The sequence below is a fragment of the Phalacrocorax carbo genome, chromosome 1 (genome assembly GCF_963921805.1).
Source record: "Phalacrocorax carbo chromosome 1, bPhaCar2.1, whole genome shotgun sequence".
Lineage (NCBI taxonomy): Eukaryota > Metazoa > Chordata > Aves > Suliformes > Phalacrocoracidae > Phalacrocorax > Phalacrocorax carbo.
In genome coordinates, this window is record NC_087513.1 from 139,573,117 (window position 1) to 139,596,880 (window position 23,764).

At 36.4% G+C, this 23,764-nt stretch overlaps 1 protein-coding gene across 3 annotated transcripts in view; it reads left to right on the forward strand.

Moving 5' to 3' along the window:
* Window positions 1–23,764, forward strand: part of NLGN4X (neuroligin 4 X-linked) — a 188,136-nt gene that overhangs the window by 29,831 nt on the left and 134,541 nt on the right. For all 3 annotated transcript variants that reach the window (XM_064437401.1, XM_064437426.1, XM_064437409.1), the window contains one exon: window positions 2,114–2,197. The gene's annotated coding sequence lies outside the window, so the exon portion shown is untranslated. The remainder of the gene's footprint in view (window positions 1–2,113; window positions 2,198–23,764) is intronic.

Below are 23,764 nucleotides of genomic sequence, written 5' to 3' on the forward strand. Positions count from 1 at the left end.
TACAATGAATTGCACTTATAGGGAGTGGTTTGGCTGTAGTGAGTCAAAAGATTAAAAAGAAATAGTTATTCAGTGTGATTAAGATTACAGAATCTGCCAGTAGCAAGTAAGTGTTAAAGCCTGATTTAATTTTGTGCTGGTTTTGGCTGGTTTAGAGTTAATTTTCTTCATAGCAGCCTGTATGGGGCTATGTTTCGCTTTGTGCTTAAAACAGTGTTGATAACACAGGGATGTTTTAGTTATTGCCGAGCAGTGCTTACACAGAGCCAAGGCCTTTTCTGCTTCTTACCTCACCCCACCAGCGAGTGGGCTGGGGGTGCACAAGGAGTTGGGAGGGGATGCAGCTGGGACAGCTGACCCCAACTGACCAAAGGGATATCCCACACCGTATGGCGTCATGCTCAGCATATAAAGCTGGGGGAAGAAGAAGGAAGGGGAGACGTTTGGAGTGATGGCGTTTGTCTCCCCAAGCAACTGTTATGTGTGATGGAGCCCTGCTTTCCTGGAGATGGCTGAGCACCTGCCTGCCCATGGGAAGTGGTGAATGAATTCCTTGGTTTGCTTTGGTTGCGTGCGCAGCTTTTGCTTTACCTATTAAACTGTCTTTATCTCAACCCACAAGTTTTCTCACTTTACTTTTCTGATTCTCTTCCCCCATCCCACTGGAGTGAGTGAGTAAGTGGCTGCGTGGTGCTTAGTTGCTGGCTGGCGTTAAACCACAACACATTTACACCACTGATTTTGGTCAAAAGCGAAGTCTAAAACCTGATGGCTTTTTCTTTAAATGGTATGAGAAAGTTTTCTGAACTACAAGATGGAAACTCAGTGCCGTGATCCTTAGCATCTTTATTGCTAAAAACTAACTTATTTCTTAAAATACAGTATAAATGCATACACACAGTTGGACAGAAAGTGTTTGTATGTGGATGTGTGTGCATAGATACATTGTTTGTGATAGTAGTCCATACTTTATCAGCTCTCTGGAAGTCATGTCTGTTCCTGCTGTTCAGTAACATGCAGGTGGACCCTGAAAGCCGCGTAAGTTTGTGGAATATATTTGTCAGCTTATTGCAGAAGTGTTTCTACAGTATTAGTAGGCACTATACTGTGGCCAAATGCATTGAGTGATTTTTCAGAAATTATAAGCTTGCCTGACATACTAGCAAGCTAATAGGAATTCTTGATGGCTCACCCTTGTTCCCATAATATGTTTGAAATGGTATTTTTCACACAAAGCGCTTCTCTGTGTTGATCAGCTAAATGAAAATAAGAATAAATGATATGAAATTCCTTGGTACTTTAAGAGAGATACAGAAAAAAACATACAGGCAATGCATGAATTCCCCTGGGAAAATTGTGCAGCTATAAAGGCCATAAAATCAACTCTTCTGGCCTTTGAGGGAAGAGAAGTATTTCAGCTAACAGTCTTGGAACCTATGCAAATTACCTGAAATAACTTTTTAAATACTATTAAGGTTTGAGTTTTAAATTGCAGTGTCTCAAAATAGTCCTGACAGAAGAGACTGTTGTTAAATATTGGTATTTAGTTTATCTAAATAGTCTATATAAAATGGATAGACTATTAGTAAATAGTCTATTCATTGAAATATCATTTGAAGTCTAAGCTACAGTTTTGAACTACCCATAGGAAAGAATTTATATTTTCATATATTTGAATATTTGATTTTTTTGTATTTTATACTTGAATATGTATAATATATGTTTACAGAAATATTTTGTATAGGAATAATGTAAAACCCAAGGGTTTTGTGGTAATTTTTTCTTCTTCCTTTATTTTGAAGTACTTGCCTTATATTTTTCCCAAAAATGTGAAGTTCTGTGTTATATAGGTTTAAAGACAATTCTATTTTTGTAGCAGTGATCAATCTGCAAAAAAATAATATTGCGAATCATTTTTATGACAGAAGTCAATACATTATGATCAATGTATTTATTCTCTGGGTATCAATATTATGATTTTTCTTTTTTTAATGCTGGAAAACAACCTTATAGGTGATTTAATAAGTAACTTTTTTTCCCTCCATTTGTGATTCATAAGCATGCATTTTTTTTCTTCCTTTACTGAAGAGCACTATATATTTCTGCCTAACAGGAAAAACTTCTGCTGTGACTAAAATGACATCATGCTGCCTCCTGTGGGGGAATTCTGAAGCCTTCTCAAAAATACGCCACAGTGGTAAGTACTTGAAGTATGTTCAGAACCGTTCTGTTTTCTGTAAAAATATGTAAAAGAAATGAAAGCAAATCTCTATTGCTGGTGTTCTTAATGTGTTTGAAGTATATCTTTGCAATATATACATCCAGTTAAAATGCTTGGTTGCCACATGTTCATGCAATGAGACATGGAGTACAATCCACTCTAAACATTAGTGCTGTTTATGTGCTTTTTCTCTATAAGCATGAATTTTTATTAGTTTTCAGTTCTGTCAATATTGACTGATACCAATCAGTTTGTAGTTAAAAGGTGTAGGATTAAACCTGGCTAATGTGTCTCTGCTAGTCACTAAGGTTTGGGGTTTCCAGGCCACACTGTACCAAAACTGAGCCGAACGTCTTGTCTGCAAAACAGGGTTGGGTTCCAACATTCTTATGGGGCCAAATAAATAAAGGGGCTTGGCTGCTGTTTCATATTGTAACCATAAAGATCTATCTTTTCCTCTCACTTTATTAGCAAAATATGAGATAACATACTTCAGTATATAGTGTATGCACAGGCACGCATAGATATATGGATATGCATATATACACACACAAAAAAATATTCATATGATATCAATATGAAATATGTGACAAGCATTTAGTTTAGAAATCTATGCATAGAATAGAACATATTTATAAAACATCTTTGATTAAACTAATTACCATTCTTTCATACTGTGCCTGACGTATTGATTAATGAGAGGGAAAGACACGTGCAAATGACCAGAAAAGTTTCTCTGATGCATAGTTCTTCTTTCTCACTTTATATGCTCCATGAACTTTAAAGCAGATGTGACTTTTTCTGTAATCATTGTGCTAGCTGCAGTACAACGACATTTCAATTTAGTGTTATCATTGGGCCCTAAATTCAAGGAGAATGAACAGTAATATATCTGGTGTGATAATAAAGTTGTGAATAAGCAATAATTCAAAGTATGACAGGTTAGTTATATGATCCGAGGGTACCATTATGTGAAGTGTAAAAATCAGACAAAGAAAATAACAGCTTTGAAAACTCCTGTGATATTTGCATCACTGAACCATGTTTATTCCAATTTGTAGCAATTTAAATGTAATTGAATAAAAACCATTTTATGAACAGGAGCCTGTTTAATAGTTTAGCATCCATGCTGATCATGATCACAGCTGAACTCTTACTGGTTACTATGATGAATAGTACACATATGCATGAATACCATCCATAGGATTCAATTGCTTACTCCCCTCAGAGAACTCATGACATTTTTTCAGGAAGAAGGCAAGTAACCCATCTAAAGAATATAATGCTGATAAAAAGAACTAAAAGCTGAATTCAAAGTCGAAATAATCACTTAATTTGTTTGGAACTAACACTTTGTGATAGATTTACATTGTCTTGCACTAGAATTAGCCACAGTTATGTTCCAAGAAGGGAGAGAAAGCCTCATCTCAAGGTCTATCAGAGTACACTGAGATAAACCACAGAAGCTGGGGAGAGGAGTCTGAAGGGGAAACTAAGGGATGGTATGATTTTAGTTTTCACTGTTTTCTCATCATTTTGGTTGTTCTTCATAATGCACAGAGGGAAAGCCAGGGAGAAGCAAAAGAAGGAGAAGCAAACAACATTAAAACAGAAAAGTGAGATAAAGCCTATTGATGTCTGTTTTTTAACTCCCACTGCAATTTAGTGGACATCAGAAGCCATCTGTGCCTTTTGAAAATCTCCCTGTTCATGTGAAGTGATAATTGGACTATACATAAAAAAGCCAAGGAGAGTAGAAAATGAAGTTGTAAATCTGCATTAAATTTATTTCAGCTTCTCTGCTTGCTAATTTCCTGAAGCGTATGTAGCCACAAACATATATGTTCAACTGCCAACTCCAAGGTACTAAAAAATACACAACAGAAATATAGCAATATATATTAAGGAATTTGTTATTTTGTCTGGAAGAAGGTTATATTCTTATGAGAAGTTTTCAAAGAGCCAAATTGAAATGGACCTGAAGGCTTTCAGGAAAGTGTACAACCCAAGCCAAACTAACTTTGCAGATATATTTGCAGCAGACACTAGGGATCCATTTGGATGAACAGAAGAACCCTGGGAGTGGTGTGTATCATTATCAGTATTGGTTCAAAAAAAACCCTGAGATATGATAGCTTGGGCAGATTGTAACTGTGACTTTTGCTATATATAACTCTCGTGTTTAAGATGAATACAGAAAGAAATCTGCACACCTTGTTCACTTTTACTTTTTTCTTGCTATCATTCCCATCCAGAACTCCAGCTAAAATTCTTCAACATAAACCAATGATCAGAATGATCTTTCTCGAGAAGGGAAAACTACAGTTTATGTTTAGATTACGTGAAAAGCGCTTGCTGGCAGTGCACAGTACAGTAATAAAAATGAAGGCAAACAAATGGCCCATGCTTTGTCCTCAGCTTTTGGTCTTACATCATAGGTATAAACTAGTTTAAATGGTGGGATTTCATTCTAAAATCCTGACCTGACAGCTGAGTGTGCAGATGGAGCCCTGTGGTAGTCTGTGGGGTACTGTGTAGTTTCTTTGATGTAGCCACATACTGTCAGATTCTTGATCATGTTCTCAGACTCTGATCAAGCCTTATGTCTTGTATCATTTATGATAACAAATGTGAAGGAATAATAAAGCTTTCATATTAGACGGCAGGAATAAATTGTTCCAGCTCTAGTCTTGAGGGTTTTAGGAAATGGATCAGCTCTTAATTCTCTGAGGAAAATCAGGGCATAACATAACTCTTATTCTTTGAGCTGTCAGCTCTCCTCAGCCTGCATTTCAGCTCTCGGGATTCAGTGTTGTTGATCAGAGTCTTTGGTTTGCCTCCTCTTGTCAGGGTTTATGGCTCTAAATGGAAGTGCGCTCAGCTGAGCAGTCCAACCAGTGGTTAAGCAGTGCCTTTAGCCCTGATTTCTAGTTTTCTTTTTGGGTTGTCACTGTATTTTACACTCGTGGAAGAAGAATACTCCCCATGTTTCTTCTGTCTTGGTGAAGTATTAGCATAATTTTAGCATGGACTGAAATCCATCAATTAAGTGGACTCCTAAGATCTGTACTATGATATAGAGGCTGTGCTGACATTGTCTACAGTGTACACTCTTCCCACTGATTATTTTAATTCTCCTTAAAAGGAGGAAAGAACTCAGTTTTAATTTATTCCTTTTGTAAAGATAGCAGGTGTGTTTCCATACTGAAACATAACTGGTAAGCAGGAGCAACTAATGAAGTTAACAGCTGAACGCCCCAGAACCGATGGACTGGTCATGTTAACTAACTGAGGCTGATATTCAGTTTTTCGGTAGCTTTCCAAATTGGAAACTGCATCCTCTTCAAGAAATTCAGGTAGTGTAAACTGAGTGGATCACCTACTGTCTGGGAATTTAACAAGGATTTAACCAGAGCCTGTCTACATGTGGTTGCAGAATGTCCAACATCTTTCTGTGCATCTATAAATTTATGTGTGGGGAGATTATTCTGGAATCCTAAATCCAGTGTAGTTAACTATGACTCAGTTGAGTTAGAAAAAATAAATTAAGGTGCATCACCTGCTTTGCTCGGAGATGTTGTTGGTAAATCTAACCTTAGCAAATTCATTACATCACTGATATTGTGTGTTTGCCATTAAAGGTAGAGACACTCAGTGTTAGACCAGTATTCTGTGAATACTGGAATCAAAATGTTCATATTCTTTAATGTATATAAAGGATTCTTTACCTCCATTTGAATTCAAAGTGATGTATCCATTCATTTTTTATTGCAATATTTACGTATGTGTTTCAGTATGACCGGTCTAAAGTCCTTAAATGTAGATAAACTCTACTAATGTCCACCAATATGTGGATTTCTGAAGAACCCAAGTGAGAAATGGAAGTATGAAGTATTTGCAACTGTTATTCAAATATGAAATAACAAATACCAAAACTTCCCAGGTCATTAAATTTACTTTCAGGTGGCAATGTGACTGAAAAGCTTTAACATTTTTACCTAAAATCATTAGCTTTATTAAAAGTTTTTAGGATATAATTTAACAGTTTTTAGTGATTTTTTTTTTGGTCAAAGTACAATTTCAGTGGTGAGGTATATTGGAAAACAAAAGCATGAGTCATGATTGCCTTAAATCTTTAAGAAGCATAAACCATTCTTATATAAGTAACAATTCCATAAATACAATTGATTTGGCAGAAAATTAATTTGAACATTCCATTATGTAAAGCATCATACAAAAATAATGAAGAACTGTTAAAACTGTGTAATTTCAACATTATGCAGGCTGGATGGCTAATGGGAGTCCACTGAATCATAACTTTGTGTCTAAGCAAGTGAAAGTGAAATAGAAAAAAATCACATTGTGTTTTGCATAGGTAGCTCATTTGATTGATTAGAGGTATTTTTTTAAAGTTGAGTCATGTTCAATACAAAGAACCGGAGGGCAAATTTTACTACTATCTGCAGTGCTTGAACTTGAAAATATTTTACCACTCTGACTCGTAACTGAAGTTTATTGTCCTGAACAGCAAGTAGTGTTTTTATATCAGTTTCTACAGGGAATTTGTGCTGATTTTGGCTGGGATAGAGTTAATTGTTTTTTCATAGTAGCTGGTATGGGGCTGTGTTTTGGATTTGTGCTGAAAACAGTGTTGATAATACAGGGATGTTTTAGTAACTGCTGAGCAGCGCTTACACAGAGTCAAGAGCTGCTTCTCCGGGATGGGCTAGGCATCTGTTGGTTGGTGGTGAGCAAATATTTCATTTGCATCGCTTGTCTTTCCTGGGTTTTATTTCTCTCCCTTTTTTATCTTCCTATTATCATTATCATTATTATTATTAAAGTCTTAAACTGATCCTATCTCAACCTATGAGTTTTCTCACTTTTACCCTTGTAATTCTTTTCTCCCCATCCCACTGCAGGAGGAGTGAGCGAGCACCTGTGTGGTGCTTAATTGCCAGCTGGGGTTAAACCATGACTCTCAAACAAAAAGTTCAAAAAACCTCAGTGGTTTTTTCTAAGAACAAAAGTAAAGCCTTTGAACATAATGTCCCGATGTGAATGAATTATACGTAAGAAGTTGTCCTCATGCTATCAAGGTTCCAAACACACTGAATCTTCATTATTATGAATCTTATTATTAACCACAAGACTGCAATATGTTACGTTTGTTTTGTTTGTACAGCTCAGTAGTATGGCAAGGGAAGACCATCTATATATTTTCTAAATATCCCTTTACCTTCCCATTAGCCATTCAGCAGCTACCTTCCTCAGTATTTATACAAAAGAAATACCTCTGTGTAACAGCAAAATTTTGTGTCCTCCTGGAGTCCCCATGGTGTAATTTGAGCTCTTCACACTGCAGTTTAAGCTGCTTTTAGAAACAACTGACAGAAGATGATCTCTGGGATTATCAGGTACAGTTTCTAGAACAGAAGACAACCATATCATGTAATCCTTTTTATACATGTTATAATGTAGGTTATGAAACCAAGGGCTATATTGGTTACTGGTGGAAACCGGTAACGAGTCATGCCCCTCAAGGGTCCATACTGGGACAATACTACTAAGTATCTTCATCAGTGACATAGGCAGTGGGAATGAATACCCCCTAGCAAGTCTGTGGATGACATTAAGATAGGTGGTGCAATTGATTCGCTTGAGGGAAGGGATGCCATCTAGGGGGACCTTGACAGCCTTGAGAAGCATGTCCATGAGAACCTCATGAAGTTCAACAAGGCCAAACACAAGGTCCTGCACGTAGGTTGGGGTGATCCCCAATATCAGTACAGGATGGATAATAAATAAATAAAGAGCAGCCTTGCATAGAAGGACTTGGGGATACTGATGGATGAAAAATTGAGTATGAGCTAGCAACGTGCACTTGCAGCCCAGAGAGCCAATAATATCCTGGGCTGCATGAAAAGAAGTGTGCTCAGCAGGTCAAGGAAGGTGATTTTTCCCCTCTACTCCACTCCTGTGAGACCCTACCTGGAGTGCTGCATCCAGCTCTGGGCTTCCCAGAACAACATAGACGTGGACTTGTTAGACTGGAACCAGAGGTGGGCCACAAAGATCACAGAGGACTGGAACACCTCTCCCATGAGGACAGGCTGAGAGAGTTGGGGTTGTTCAGCCTGGAGAAGGCTCTGGGGAGTCCTTGTTGCAGCCTTAACATACTTAAAGGGGGCTTATAAGAAATGTGGAGAAAACCTTTTTACCAGGCTGTGTAGTGACAGGACAAGGGACAATGTTTTTAAACAGAAAGAGGGTAAATTTAGATTGGGTATAAGGAAGGAATTTTTTTATGATGAGGGTGGTGAGACACAGGAACAGGTTGCCCAGAGAGCTGTGAATGATCCGTCCCTAGAAATGTTCAAGGCCAGGTTGGATGGGACTTTGAACAACCTGATCTAGTGGAAGGTCTTCCTGCCAATGTCAGGGGGGTTGGAATTAGATAGTCTTTGAAGGTTCCTTTCAGCCCAAACCATTCTATGATTCTATCATTTGTCTAATATCATACAGTGATTATCTATTCATGCTTATTAACATGCAAAAGTATTAAAGTAAATGGCCTAGTACATACATAACTGATTAGTTTTAACACACATATAACACTATAGGCAGCTCAGATTCAAAACTGGAATTTGGGGATAAAATAGGTGGAAAATCAGTAATGATAGAATCGCAAAGTTTGTGTTTTTTTCCTGAATTTTTAAGAAATTATATAAAGTTGAAACACTTTTTGATAATGCTGTCATTGTGGCTGTTTTCAGCTAGTTTCATGGATGTGGCACTAGCCATGGTGCGAGGTTGTTTATTAAACAGCAAATCAGAGGAATTAAGGTTTTTGCTTCTTTGACAGAGATTTGGGTTCTTAAAAACAGGCTTTTTAGGAATAAATCTTCCAGCACCACTCCAGAGGGCCTGGATGTCCCATAAGTCCTATGTAATATCTGCTAGGTCTCTGTAGAAGGGTTGCTTGCTCAGACTTATGCTTCTATATTTCCATGTCCTGGATATGTTTCTAGACTGCATTAACTAAAATATCTAGATCTCTATTGATTGCTAGATATGCTGGACATCTGGGCAGGTACAGAAGCGTATTTTTGTGTGTCTAGGGAAAACTGTGGTTTTAGTTAACTTTACAGATGCCTAGAATATTTACTGGGTTTTTGAGTGTTACATCTAAAAGTTTACCTGGAAATTTTTGTGGCTCTGGACCTCAGAGAGCATTACAATGCAAAAGAGAGTGTCTCTGTGAGTTTATGCACTTCTAAGGTTAACTAGTAAGTCACATGGAGACCATTTTGATCCAATTCTGAATACAAATCTTGTGTTCAATACCCAGGATTTTTTGGATTTAACCTCAGCCCTCTGGAAGTACATCTCATGGGAGGCGGAGGACTGAAGAGATCTTCAGAGCTCTTAGTGAAGACTCTAGTGAACACTTCACTTCTAGGTGAAGTGAATGCTGGCAAAATGAGACACAGTTGTTCTGTACTGCTAGGAATGAATTTGGGAATACCGGTGTTGCAGAGACGGCTGGAGGAGAGCAAAATAGTCTGGGTTTTGTTTTTGAGAACAGTGCTACTTCATTTTATTAAGTGTCTTTAAAAATCCTACTATTGCATAGCTTGGGGAAAAATGTAGCATATTTCTTTAATGATGAAAAATACTGAATTATTTCTATTCTGTTCCAAATGCAAGTAATCCACCACGATTATGCTAATCACTGCCCTGAAAACAAATTGATACAGCTGTTGAGAAACTAGGGAAGATGATGACATATTTCTTTCTTATTCAAAAGAAAAAAATAAAATGTTTTTGCCAGCAGGATGCCAAACTGTTTGTAGAAATGCCTTAGAACTGAAAATCAGTATTTGATTCTGAAGGTAAATGTGTTTGTTTGTATATGTGAATATAAATTGCATTTAGCTTTAATTGCATTCCAATTTAGACCCAGATATCTGGTATTGTACATTTTACAGCAGTACTTTTTTTAATTTTCTATTGACATTATGCACGAGATACATACAGCATTTTTCTATTGAATCTTACAATATGGAAGCTGAAAGTATCTAAAATTCTGTTTCTACAAGGTTCATTTAAAAAAAAAAAGTCATTTCTTTCATATGTACCTCTTTGCATTCTGCTGTTCTTTCCCAAGAAAAAGCCAAAGAAAGGCTTTACCAACACAAATATAGTAATATTGATATCCACTATTTGAATAAAAGTTCAGAATTATTTGTGTCTAGGTGAAACTACTCAGGTCAAGTAAAATTTAGATTCTGTCTGGTTTCAGCCATTATAGTGTCTACTTCTCCTGAACAGGTATGAACTAATACTATTCTCTCTGTCACCTGGTTGCAGCTGCATTGATAGCGATGGAGATTTGCCCAGCTGTGCTCACAGCATGAACATGGATTTAAAGCTTACACAGCTGTTCACAAATTGTTAGCACAACCAGCCTCATTTTTATGTTTTAATATGACTTTAGCAAATAACTGACAAAGTTTGGTATTTAGTTATAATCTTAAAACCTTGCAATCTTTGTTGGTATAAGAAGTTCATAATCTGCAAATATCTATTCAAATTCTGGTTTGGCTCTCTGTGGTGGAAACAAAGCTCTTTTATCTGGAACTAAATTATGCATTTAATTCTAATGTAGTGTGCAGTCAGTGGAGTTAATTGTACTGAAAAATTGTGTTGCTTCTATAATTTTTGGCTTTATGCTTTGCTTTAAAGATATGTAGGTGATATTTCCTATGCTATGCCGTATCACTGTGGCTACTCTTTTCGATAGACATATGTCATTAAGTTTGTTCATAAAGATGAGATGCAAATCCTTGAAAATTATATATGAATAATGAGCAATCTAACTGTTAGTCTGAGTTGCAGTCTCCTCTTACTTAGGAATAATGTTACCAAAATAGGATGTTAGACTAGAAGACATTTTTTTGACTGCTAGTAGACAGCCTTTAAAATCAGTATCTCTTACATGTGAAGTTATAGTGCCAGAGTCCCTGCAAAGAGCATAAATTTGTCTTAATTATGAAATATTACTAAAGTGTTTCCATAATCTTAATTCCCTTCTTTCATTGTAGCTGTTTCTAATGTAATAATAGTTTTTGATACAAAATACACAAAGCTCTGTGTAAAGCTCTAAAAACTAACTGGTTTTCCATTTGTCATGCACATAGACATGCACATACACATAGAACAACCTAAAATGTAAATCCAAGGAAATTATATAACATATTAGTAGGCCACACACCTACTCTGTAACACATGGTATAACAGAAGATATCTATTACCATAGCTAATTTACACTTAAAGTTACTAGTTAGTTTTCACTGTGTAGAAAAACACTGGCACCGTGTTTACAGATTATTAATTCAAGGAATAAAAAAGAGGGCTTTTTAAAAGCAGAAGTTATCTCCATACACAGGTTTTGTTTTCTAAAGCTAATCTAAATACTATCCAAACTCGTATAATAGCATTCCTGTCCTTTACACTGGGATGACTTTTGCAAGGTGAGTGCATGCACATTGCCAAAATTCTCTGGGGAATTTAAGTTATCTGTTATTCTGATCCAAGTACTTTGGTCCTGTTGATTTTAGAGAATCACAAAATCCCAAAAAACCCCATCCCTCAAATCCAAGACTTTTGACAGAACTATAAAGATCTATTAGGATAATTATTAAAAATTGGAAACCTATAAATATAAGAAAATCTCTAAAGATTTTTTTCTGTTCTGCAATGCACACTAATTAAAATAACATTACAGCATAAACTGATCATAAACTAACCTTAATTTAGCTATAATTCAGTTTTTAAAAGGTTTATTTCAGATACTGTATTTCTATGTCATTTTGTTTTGAAAATGCAAGCTATCCTTGAAGAATTGTAATTCTTTTATTTTTAATTTGAATGATAGTTGATTGGCTTGTTTCAATGACATTTTATTTTAAGAAGTGTCTGATACTGAATTCTTGTAAGAAGATAACATATATTCAACAAATTGACTGGAAGTCTATTGTTTGTTAGTGAAAATGTTATTGTGAATATTGCTTCTGGTGATTATGATACACCATTCAAGAGTGAAATAGTATTCATTGCATATGTCCCAATCTCTTAAGTATATTTACTTTTAAGGAAAATGGTATTTTATCTGGGAAACAGATTGAATATTTTTTTCCCTCAGAATATCAGGATCTACTTTTTTACTGTGAGGGTGACTGAACATTGGCACAGGTTGCCCAGAGAGGTTGTGGAGTCTCCCTCCATGGAAATACTCAAAAGCCATCTAGACAGGGTCCTGGGCAGCAACCTTTAGGTGTTCCTGCTTGAGCAGAGGGGTTAGACCAGATGACCTCCAAAGATCCCTTCCAACCTCAACCAATCTATGATCCTGTGATCTTCACTTAAAAGCAATTCAATTTTTCCTCCCATGGATTTAAAATAACAGTATGTCCCTTTCACTGTCATTACCTGGAATTATCACACAGGAGGGAAAAACAAACATAAAAGTCATATTACAAGCTTCTATAATGACGATCAGTCATTGAAACGTTAGGGGATGCAGAATTAGAGACTGAGACTAAACAGAACTGTTGTTACAGCAGTTTTGTTTAAAGGGAGGTGGTTGGAAGAAATATACTTTATTTCCAAATGAAATGGAAGTAAATATTTTAAAGGCTACTGAAATAATTTTTATTTCAGATTTTTTATTAAGTATTAGTGAAATACAACTGATTGAGTGTAATGTTGTGAAGCTACGGTACAAAGTTCAACCAATGGCAGAACTAGAATCTGTTTTCCATAAAGTTAGAAGCCATTACAGCTGAAAAGTGTAAATGGTGAGGTAATAAGCTACATAAGGGCACAAGAAATTCGGATCTGTTATTCTCAGTATAAACTGTAAATTAATTTGAAAGAACAAATAATTTTTAAAAAGTATCTGAATGACAAATCTTTGATGATAGTGCAGAAACTAAGTAATCTGTGTTTATTAATTTACAAAGAAAGAGTTTTCAATAGATGAGCTTGACAAAGAAAACGAATGTATTTCCACTATGAAAATTGGAGCTGGGACAGAGCAATCACAACAATAACACTAAAAAAATTACTCTCTTGGCAGCTTCACTGTGTTTTAAAGTGTGGACTTTTCAGTGCTTTTAAGTATTAATATAATATTAGTGCAACAGGGTTCTGATCATGTTAACTTTGAAATATTACCACAGTATGTTATGAGTTATTTTTAAAAAAAGGAGTTGAAGAGTTATCAAAACCTTTGTGCTTGTTATGATATGATGTTCTGGACTGAAACATCAGACTTTTTTTTTTTCCAAGTAACCTGTAGTTAACAAATTGGGGTTCATGTGATGCAGAGTTTTTTTGTGAAAAGTTATCTGATGAAGAATTTAATTTAAATCCAAAGATGAACAATTTTTACCTATGGTTGTTTATGGTTTAGCATCTGAAATATAGAGGCAGGAAATCAGCAAAATCAACAGAAAAACCCAAAAACTCAGAGTTGCTGTTAGTGCAACCCTTTTTGTTCAAAATATGAAATACGTAATCAGTGTTGCCAAGATATAAGAACAGCATTTACTATTACCAGTGAAGATCTGAGGTACAGAAATACAACTGTCTTTGTGAAAGGATTTAGGAAAGATAATTGTTACAAATATGCTGAAATTCTTATAAGATTTCCATATGCCAGGAAATCAGAGCCAGGGAAATAATGAATCAGGACTCCTGGATGGCTATGTCCAGTGCATATGAGAGACAATATTAGATTCCAGAAAGAAAGTGGCTAGCAACTTGCCAAGGTGATAGTTATATCATCCCTTTGGGGGGCAGACATCAAGGAGAGTAGCAGCTGTCTAAACAAAAGCAAAAAGGATATTTGATTTTCTTGTTCTAGGAATCAGTAAAAATACTGCTAAAACATATGTGCACTTTCCCACCACTTTTAAAATAAATAATTATATACAGCAGCATGCCAGACTTTTAGAAGATGGATCTTTCTCTCTCATGCTGAAGAAGGCATTATGGAAGGAATTATTTTGAAGAATAAAAGTGTAAGTCAGATCAGACAGGAATTACTGACATATCTCCAATATGAGGTAGAATAATCTTCCTCTCTGTCAAAGGGATTTAATTGTCTGCCCTGACCTCCATCTGTTCTATTAATTGACTGCATTAGTTTGTGGTAGATATTTTTGGTTGGTATTATGTTTTATTAGTGGGATTTCATAAGATGATATAATAGTAGCACACAGGAAGCTGTAACTCCTGCCATGTGACAAGGGTTTTTTTTTTTTCAATCCTGACCTAAATCAGTTGACCGAGGGCAGGAAAAAACAGATCAGTTCTTCCTAGTTAACTTGGCAGCTGCAAATTTTCTTCTATTCTATTGTTTCTGCAATATCATCCCATATGTAAATGAGAAAAGAATAAAAGGGAAAAAAACCCCAGAAATCCTTTACAAAAGAAAATAAATTCCTTTTATAAAATAAAAAGCAATTTGACATTGATTGACTTGATGGGCATATATCTATCTGTATGTATCTTGCATATATGTATGAAGAGACAAAGGGAAGCTAGAAATAAATAACCAGGGAGAAGAAAAGACCCATAGGAAAGAATTATGATTTGGAGAAAAGTACAAACCAATGGTGTGCACTCTGTGAGAAAGATTTGAGATTTAGACAGGTGACTGCAAAGGCCGTGTGCACAAGAGGAAAAGGATGTAAGATACTTTCATAAGAGGACAGATTTTCAAGCAGGGGAGAACAAGAATAAGACAGGTCTTGGAGATGTAGTGGAGCATAATGTTTTGTCATGAAATCATGTTAAAAATTATCTCTCCTCATTATGAAAGGTGCTAGTGTATATGCTTTCCTTCTCCCGTTCTCTCTTTTCAACTGCGATCAGAAATTTATGCCATGTATAAATCTTCAGTGCAGTTAGTGTGAGTATTGCTGTATGTATTTGTTACACGGTCAAAGAAATCAGTGAAAAATCATATAACTTCTTTTGCTATCTCTCTGTAATTTTGAAAGTATCCACGTAGTTTTGCAGTCCTGTGAAAATAGGTAGAGTGTGCTAAACAGTATGATGATAATACTGTTGCATGGGTCCTGTTAGAAAGTAATTCATCAATAGCAGTCATTGGATCAAAAAAAGTCATGGGAAATGTGTTTTCTGTGAAGCTGAGAGACAGAAGCAAAATATCCATACACTTCTAACATAATATTGTTTTTCCTTAAACCTATCAGTTCTATGTTAGTAAAGACTAACGTTAGGTGTAGATGGTGAAAATTAATGGAGAAACTTGTTCACTGAGATACGGTTTTGCTTCAATGAAGATACCATGCAGTAGATTTTAAAAATAACACATAGATGGTTATTGGCATAATAATTATAATAATAGTAATAATAATAATCAGAAGATAAAGGGAACTGAGTGGTAGGTGAGGAAGTAGCTGAAGTTTAGTTGAAACTCTGTATACAGAATTTCTTACCAATGGAGGCTGCATCATCTTTAATCAACCATCAGCAGACCTAGTGAAAGAAGAGAAAAAGCTGTTAGAAATTCAGAGCTTAATATGCTCTTCCTGATTTTAGTCATGAGGACTAACTAAACTAACAGGAAAATACAAATTTCTTAACTTTTTGTATCATGGTTATAGAGATAATTCTGTATATATTGGTAAGCGCTGAGAGAAGGGCAGTTAGCTGTCTAATCTAGTCTAACGACTTGGACTCAAACATAGTCTTCAGGATGTTTTCATGGTGGTTGGCTTTCACTAATTTTTAATGTCAGATACCTATGTTACAGTAGTGTTGGTTTAGCCCCAGGTTTAGCCCCAGCCGGTAACTAAGTCCCACACAGCCGCTTGCTCGCTCCCCCACCGGCGGGATGGGGGAGAGAATCAGAAGGATAAAAGTGAGAAAACTCGTGCGTTGAGATAAGAACAGTTTAATAAGTAAAATAAAACAATAATAATAATAACAATACCAACAATAATAATAATGAAAGGGAAATAACGAGAAAGGTGAAAGCTGGAGCTGGGGGGGAAGGGGGAATAAACAACCAAAACAAAGAACACATGATGCAGCTGCTTACCACCTGCTGACCTGATGCCACCAGTCCTGAGCCACAACCGCCCCACCCTGTGCCAACAACCCCTGTTAATATACTGGTCATGATGTCATATGGTATGGAATATCCCATTGGCCAGTTTAGGTCAGCTGTCCTAGCTGTGGCCCCGCCCCTCCTGGTTTCTTGCCCACGTGGCAGAGCACGAGAAGCTGGAAAGGTCCCTCACTACTACAGGCACTACTTAGTGACACTTAGGTGCTACTTAACAACTAAAGCATCAATGTGCCATCAGCTCTATAGCAGCTACAGTGAAGAGAATTAACTCTATCCCAGCCAAAACCAGCACAAGTAGGAAGAATTGCTGCCTGAAGTGTATGCTTCTGGTTTAGACAGAATATCTAAATTTTTCAAAGTTAGTGAGATGAACATGAGCTTTAGCAGTGTGTCTGAAGTAGAGGAGTCACTTTGTGCTAGGCAAAGATGGAAATGTCCCAGCAATGGGAGTGGTAGGGTGAGCAGGAGGAGAAATGACAATTTCTATATTCGTCGCTGGCTTTCCTTTTCTGCTTGGATACCAGTTCTACACACTACAAAGCAAATACAATATGTTACTTTACAGTTCCAAAAAGCCTTTGATGCAAGAAAATATAATTAACTAAATTTGAGATGGCTTTGAAGTTATGTGTGTAGTAGAATGATAGGGGCTGTCATGCAGATAATTTTGAGAAATTTATTTTATTTTTTTACCTAAGAGAAAAGCATTCCCTTAGTAATTCTAAGATTTATTTTGGAATTGTTAAAAGACCATGAAAGATGATCTTTCAACAAAAGCAAGTGCAAGGTCCTGCACCTGGGGAGGAACAGCCCCATGCACCAGTACAGGCTGGGGGCTGAACTACTGGAAAGCAGCTCCAGTGAGAAGGACCTGGGAGTGCTGGTGGGCAGCTGGCTGACCCTGAGCCAGCAATGTACCCTTGTGGCCAAGAAGGCCAACGGTATCCTGGGTTGCATTAAAAGGAGTGTGGCCAACAGGTTGAGGGAGGTTATCCTCCCCCTCTACTCTGCCCTAGTGAGACCACATTTGGAGTACTGTGTCAATTTCTGGGCCCCCCACTTTTAGAAGGACAGGGAACTACTGGAGAGACTCCAGTGGAAAGCAACGAAGATCATCAGGGGACTGTAGCATCTCCCTTATGAGGAAAGGCTGAGACCTGCGTTTCTTTATCCTGGAGAAGAGAAGACTGAGGGGGGATCTTCTAAATGCTTATAAATATCTGAAGGGCAGGTGTCAAAAGGATGGGGCCAGACTCTTTTCAGTAGTGCCCCATGACAGGACAAGGGGCAATATGCACAAGTTGGAATACAGGAAGTTCCACCTGAATATGAGGAAAAACTTCTTTCCTGTGAGGGTGCCAGAGCAGTGGCACAGGCTGCCCAGGGAGGGTGTGGAATCTCCTTCCCTGGAGACATCCAAAACCCACCTGGATCCGTTCCTGTGCCTCCTGCTCTGGGTGTGCCTGCTCAAGCAGTGGGGTTGGACAAGATGATCTCCAGAGGTCCCTTCCAACCCCTGCCATTCTGTGATTCTGTGATTCTGTGAAGTGCATAATTGTGACATTATCATATGAATGAAGTCAGTATCACCACCTGGTAACTGAACTAGGTAATGCAATGAAAACATCATGCCTGTGTCTCCTGTGTAACTGAGTTCTATGAATTTGTATAATAGAGCAGCAACTGGGTTTTTTGGCCATATAATATATTGGTGTGGGAGATGCTACATGCCCAGCTGGTTTCAATTGCTTTTCCCACCCTATTTTTGGTTATTGTAACATTTGTAATGTTTCCTCTTCTTAGACTGGAATGACAACAGGAAGGTATCAAATTCTAGTCATTAAATAACCTCAAGAGATCAAATTGCCTAACAATCAGTTCCTCAGACAGTTTCTCAGTTGGTTCAGACAAGACCTTTAGTTTCTTCCATCCTTGAGGAGGGCACACACATAGGCTTAATGGCAAAGAGAAAGAGAGGAAGGAGACCTGTGAGTTTCCCTGTTAAATATTTAGACAAAACCTGATAGATTCCCTTCCGAATTTTCCTTTGCAGTCATTTGACCTTTCTTAACGGAGAGAAGTTAGACGCATTCCATGTTAGAAATGTTTATTTTTTATGTCTTGCAGTGATCATAGGTAACAAACTTCAGTATTTTTGAAGATATACTCAAATTATAAAGATCTATTCTTCAAACCTGAAAAAATGTATAAAATAGTGATTTTTGTATGTACGTTTTCATTTTTTTTATATCCATAATTTTTTTTTTACTCAGGCATAAGATATTTTACTCTACAGGAGCTTTTTCCTTACAGAATCTCAGGGCTAAATATCCTGTTTCAGATCATAACCTTTTGTTTTAGAGTAACACATCTGAATGTAAGAAAACAGAGGTGCAGAAAAGAAATAGAGACCTAGAGAGTGTTACATTTCTTTTACAAGGTCATATCAGGAGTAAAAGCTAGAAATTAAGTCAGCAGTTGTGCTAGACTGTACTGATGCTGGGTTTTGTACATTTCCCTGAAAAATGTACTTGAAGAGTAGTATTTTCTTAAGACTTTGCAGCCACAATTAGACAAAGACTATCAAAGAAATAAATGTATCTTGTGGTCATTGTCCATGGGCATATTTTAGGCATTGGACTCTTTTTGAACAAAAAAGTCTTCGTACCCTGTCATACTACCTTGCAATCAGAGTTAATTGCTGCTTTATTATTCGAGTGTGTCATGACCTCTCTTGCATTATAGCTTCAGACATTTGAATGGCTACAGTGTTCATTCAGTCATAAGAAGCTTAAATCCATATTGTGAATGGTCAAATTTGGATCTGAGTAGAACACAACTGGAATTTTGGGATAATTAGTAATTTAAAATATATTTTTATAAACAATTTATGCCATGGGGTTTTTTCCCTCCTAATATTGAGTTCTCATATTTATTTATGATCTTCATCAATTTATCTCAAGAGGCGGAAAGTATAATGGAAATTTTCTAACCACTGCAAATTTTCCATGCTTCTTATGTGTAACACCAGTTGAAATTAGCGTTCAAAAGTCAGTGAGATAGGTGCAACTGTCTTAACTGAGCATTTCCAGTTAGTCTTGGGTCCTCCTGGCCTTAATGTTTTTTGTTTGTTGTTTGGTTTTGTTTTTTAAAAAAAAACAGGAAGAAAAGAGGGGAAGACCATATCTATGATTGTTCAACAATAACTTTTTATAATTAGATCCAAACACCTGATTGTTTATAGAATGCTTAAGAAGTGTATTTCTTTGTTTTTTCTTGAAAAGGAGTGATGATCACACTTTTTCTTTCCCTCTGCTTGCTTTTCAAATTGTTTTCATTATTGAGAGAATTGCAGTTTTCAAAAAAATGTGGGGAACTTAAAGCCTTTTCTTAAAATCCCATTCTTCTTTTTGAAAGTGTATGAGACTTAGAAGTTCAGAATAAGAGTGGTAGCTGTAGGCAAGAAGCAATGATATGAATAAATGTTTGTCTGGTTTCTGAAAAGTAAATGGTGACTGTAGTTTCTAACCTGAGGGATCTACTAACATTGTCCGAGCCTACCTGAGAGACTTATTGCAGAAATTCATAGGAGGGTAACTGCAGCATGTTATTTGAAAAAAAAAAAAAATTGGGTAGTTTAGTGTTTGTATATAATTTGTACTGCTTTTCAGGCTTTATTCCATATTTAAAAAAAAATAATATAAATTATCTACCTTTGTCCTCAGTTATTTCTAACCATAAATCTAAGACCAACTTCGAGATCCATAATGATGTTTGTGTAGTTGGCATTTATTTTCACTTTAAGAAAGGATACATCACAGTTCTTTTAAATTTTTATCACTGATATTTTACTTTCTTTTCATTTTTAATCTTTAAATCCTCAAGAGAACATTAGCTGTGAATTAATAAGATATGCTATAGAATGTGATGTAAAAGACAAATGACAGTGTTTTGAATCACTAAAAGCCCCTCTGATCTATATTACCTGCTGAACTCCTGCAACTAAACAGCAGTGTACAACCACAGAAATCTTACTGACATGCAACTTGGTTAATCCATTAATAATGTAGATGTATAGTTCAGATACTCATCCCTAGTGAAGCTTATAATGCTAACTTAGAGTTACAAGCCTGGATATTTTGTTGGTTTTTGTTTTGTTTTGTTTTGTTTGTTTGTTTTTAATAATAATTTAATAATACATTGTTGAAATCTATGCTTACAAAACTCCAACAAAATAAACATATAGCTTCTGTTAGGAAAAATAATTTCTCATAAGACTCTGCTACATGTTAGTTTGAAGCCAGGCATTGCTATAGTTACAGTTCTGAGATTTAAAAATATATATGATTTGCCAGTTTCACTTCACAGAATCATAGAATCATTAAGGTTGGAAAAGACCTCTGGGGTCATCAAGTCCAACCGTCAACCCGACACTACCGTGTCTCCTAAACCATGCCCTGAAGTGCCACGTCTACACATCTTTTAAATACCTCCAGGGATGGCGACTCCACCACCTCTCTGGGGAGCCTGTTCCAATGCCTGACCACTCTTTCAGTAAAGACATTTGTCCTAATATCCAGTCTAAACCCCTCCCTTGACGCAACTTGAGGCCATTTAGTAACCTTCCCACCAACCTTCTGAGTAATCCAGTCAAGAAACTACACATTAGTTCATGACAGTTCCTTTGTGTTGTTCACTATGACGTTGTCTGACTTTTCTGAATGATTTTATGTAGGATGAGGAAGAATGAACCTTAGCTCATTTCAGTACATCAAGAAAATAGTCCTAGAGACTAGGGAAAAAAGCCCTGAAAGCCTAAAAGAAATTAGAACTATTTTTTATTTGAAAGACAGTAGACAAAAACCAGTATGCATTTACTGATATTTTGGAAGAAACGATCTTTTGTTATTGAGCAAACATGTCAAATACAATAATGGTTAAGAGACTGCAGTGCTGAATGTGAGGAAGAGGTGCATTTAAACCTGCTTTGGGAAGAACTTTTACAGAAAACAACTGTGTGATTAGTTTTATGCTAAAGTTCGAGATTATAAAATTATATGTATTTATTGCTAAAATGAATACTGTAGGCATATTCATAAATTACTATGCCTTGGGTAGTTCTTACTTATACTATCTTGCCACTATGTTAATTTACTATAGAGTTCTATGTATATTTGACACAGGATAATATTTTTAAATTACTTTTATTTCAACAACCCAACAAACAACCCCACAACCTCCCCCCCCCAAAAAAAAACCCACACCAAAATTCACCATAAAATCACTTTACTTCATAACTTTCAAAATTATACCTTTCAAGGGAAAAAAGAGAAGGGAAAGAAGATAAGCCACAATTCATATTCCTGGTAAATGAAGTACTTCTGAAATCCCCATATACTGTGAAATGCATTAAATACTGTACAAAATATCACTGTGAGGAGAATCGGAACTTTTATTGATTACATTATTTGTTATTTTTGTTCTGGTGAGTAGCCAGTGACGCTTAGAGTTCAGCTAATCAAGCCAACTGTATGCTTTCAGAGCATATGTCTAAAGAGGGGGATGTGGGTGTTTAACCCTGATTGTGTATTGAGATGAGACCTATGTACACATCAAAAACCTTGCCCCAGGGAATCTGAGCAGAAGGGAGGGACAGAGGCTGAAGGTGGGCAGCAAATGAAAGCTGGAGTGCACAGTAGTGCAGTGGTTGGTTTAGATAAAGGCTGAGAGACCCCAGGAAATCTGTGCAGTCCTCAATCTCCTGTGCTCATAAAATTTATATTTGTGTTTGGTTTTCTTGTGACTGTCCGTGACCTGGTCAAAAAACCTTGAAATCACTTTAGAGTTTGATATTCTACCCTGGAGCAAGGAGGACTTTTAAGCCATGTCTCATACTTCCCCAGCAGGTACAGAATTACTATAGAGCGACTAACATATTCATCTGCTCAGGCTGAAAAAGTGCTAACTGCAGATCCTGAAAACCATCAGGTTAGCCCTGAAGGCCTGATTCATAGACTATTTAAGCATCACTAAGTGTGTCTTGGGGCACAGATTTATAATCGAGTACAAACTGTGTTTTTAGTAGATGCACATCCGTGTTAACTTCAGTCTGCATTTACTTCAAAGGCCATAAATGTCTCATTAGCCTCAAATTACACTCCTGTGCCAATAAAGAAGTCATGTATGAATTTATGTGATTTCAGAACTTCATTGACTTCTCTTTGTGTGTTGTGTTGCTGGAAGTTGCCATTTTAAATGGAATATTTTGTTTTGGATTGATTTATTCTGATTATTTGAATGGGTGATGCTTCCAACTAGCAAGTTTTTGCAAGCAAGTTTTTACACATTCTTCTAACACTTGAAGCAGTAAAAGAAAAAAAAAATGGAAAAAATACAACACAAGTACTTTTCTTCCTGTAGACTCAGTATGTAAAGGTGAATTAAATAGCTGACTGGACATATATAGATGTGTATCAAACTGTTTTTGGTACAGTATCCAAAAACATTCATAAATACATGCAGTTTTTTACTTAAGATTAGTCTCTAATTGCAATTTATGACTCTTGGTGTACATCTTTCAGCCTTTTTAATGATGCACATACAAAATCAGCTAGTTCAGCATGCCCTCTTCCTTATCTCTTGATATTCTTAATGAAAATAATTATCTGATTTATCTTTCTCTTTGTATGAATGTATATGTATTTCACGTAAGAAACCAACCTTATGAAAATGGTAATTTCTCTAGTAATAAGTCACTAAACTGAAAAGTGGGATATTTTCTGCCTAATACTAATTTTCTGCCTAATTACTGTCTTTACAAAACAATTTTTTTCATGAGACTTCTGTTTGAAGACTTATACAGTGATCATGCACAATTTATTGCTTATGTAAACTTTTTGAAGAAACCTGCTTATAAGAAATTACGAAAAACTTCTATCGCTTCTGTTGCCATTTAACTGTCTAACAAGAATTGCTTTTAATAACCAGAACACGTTACAATAAACTGACTTACCATCTTAGAATTGCTCTGTTATGGTATATACCTTGCCCTGTTAATGGACTTGTCACTATCTGCCGTTTGTCTGTGTCTTTGCACTGGTTGGCAAAGCCTGCAGGCCTGTTATAGGTCAGGCAGTGGGGCTGAGAGAACTGGCTACATTCTGTGTGGTAGCCAACAGTATGTTTCTTTATGGATTCAATATCCTGAAAATCAAAATGTCTATGTGTGCATGAATCAGAAGTGCAAACTTTGTGTATGCTCCTGTTAAGGTAAAGGGGAAAATAAAACACATTTTATGAGAGGATTTAATACCCACAAAGCTAACTTTTGTTGGTCTTATTTCCTAGATAAGGAATCAGATAGCAAATTCAGT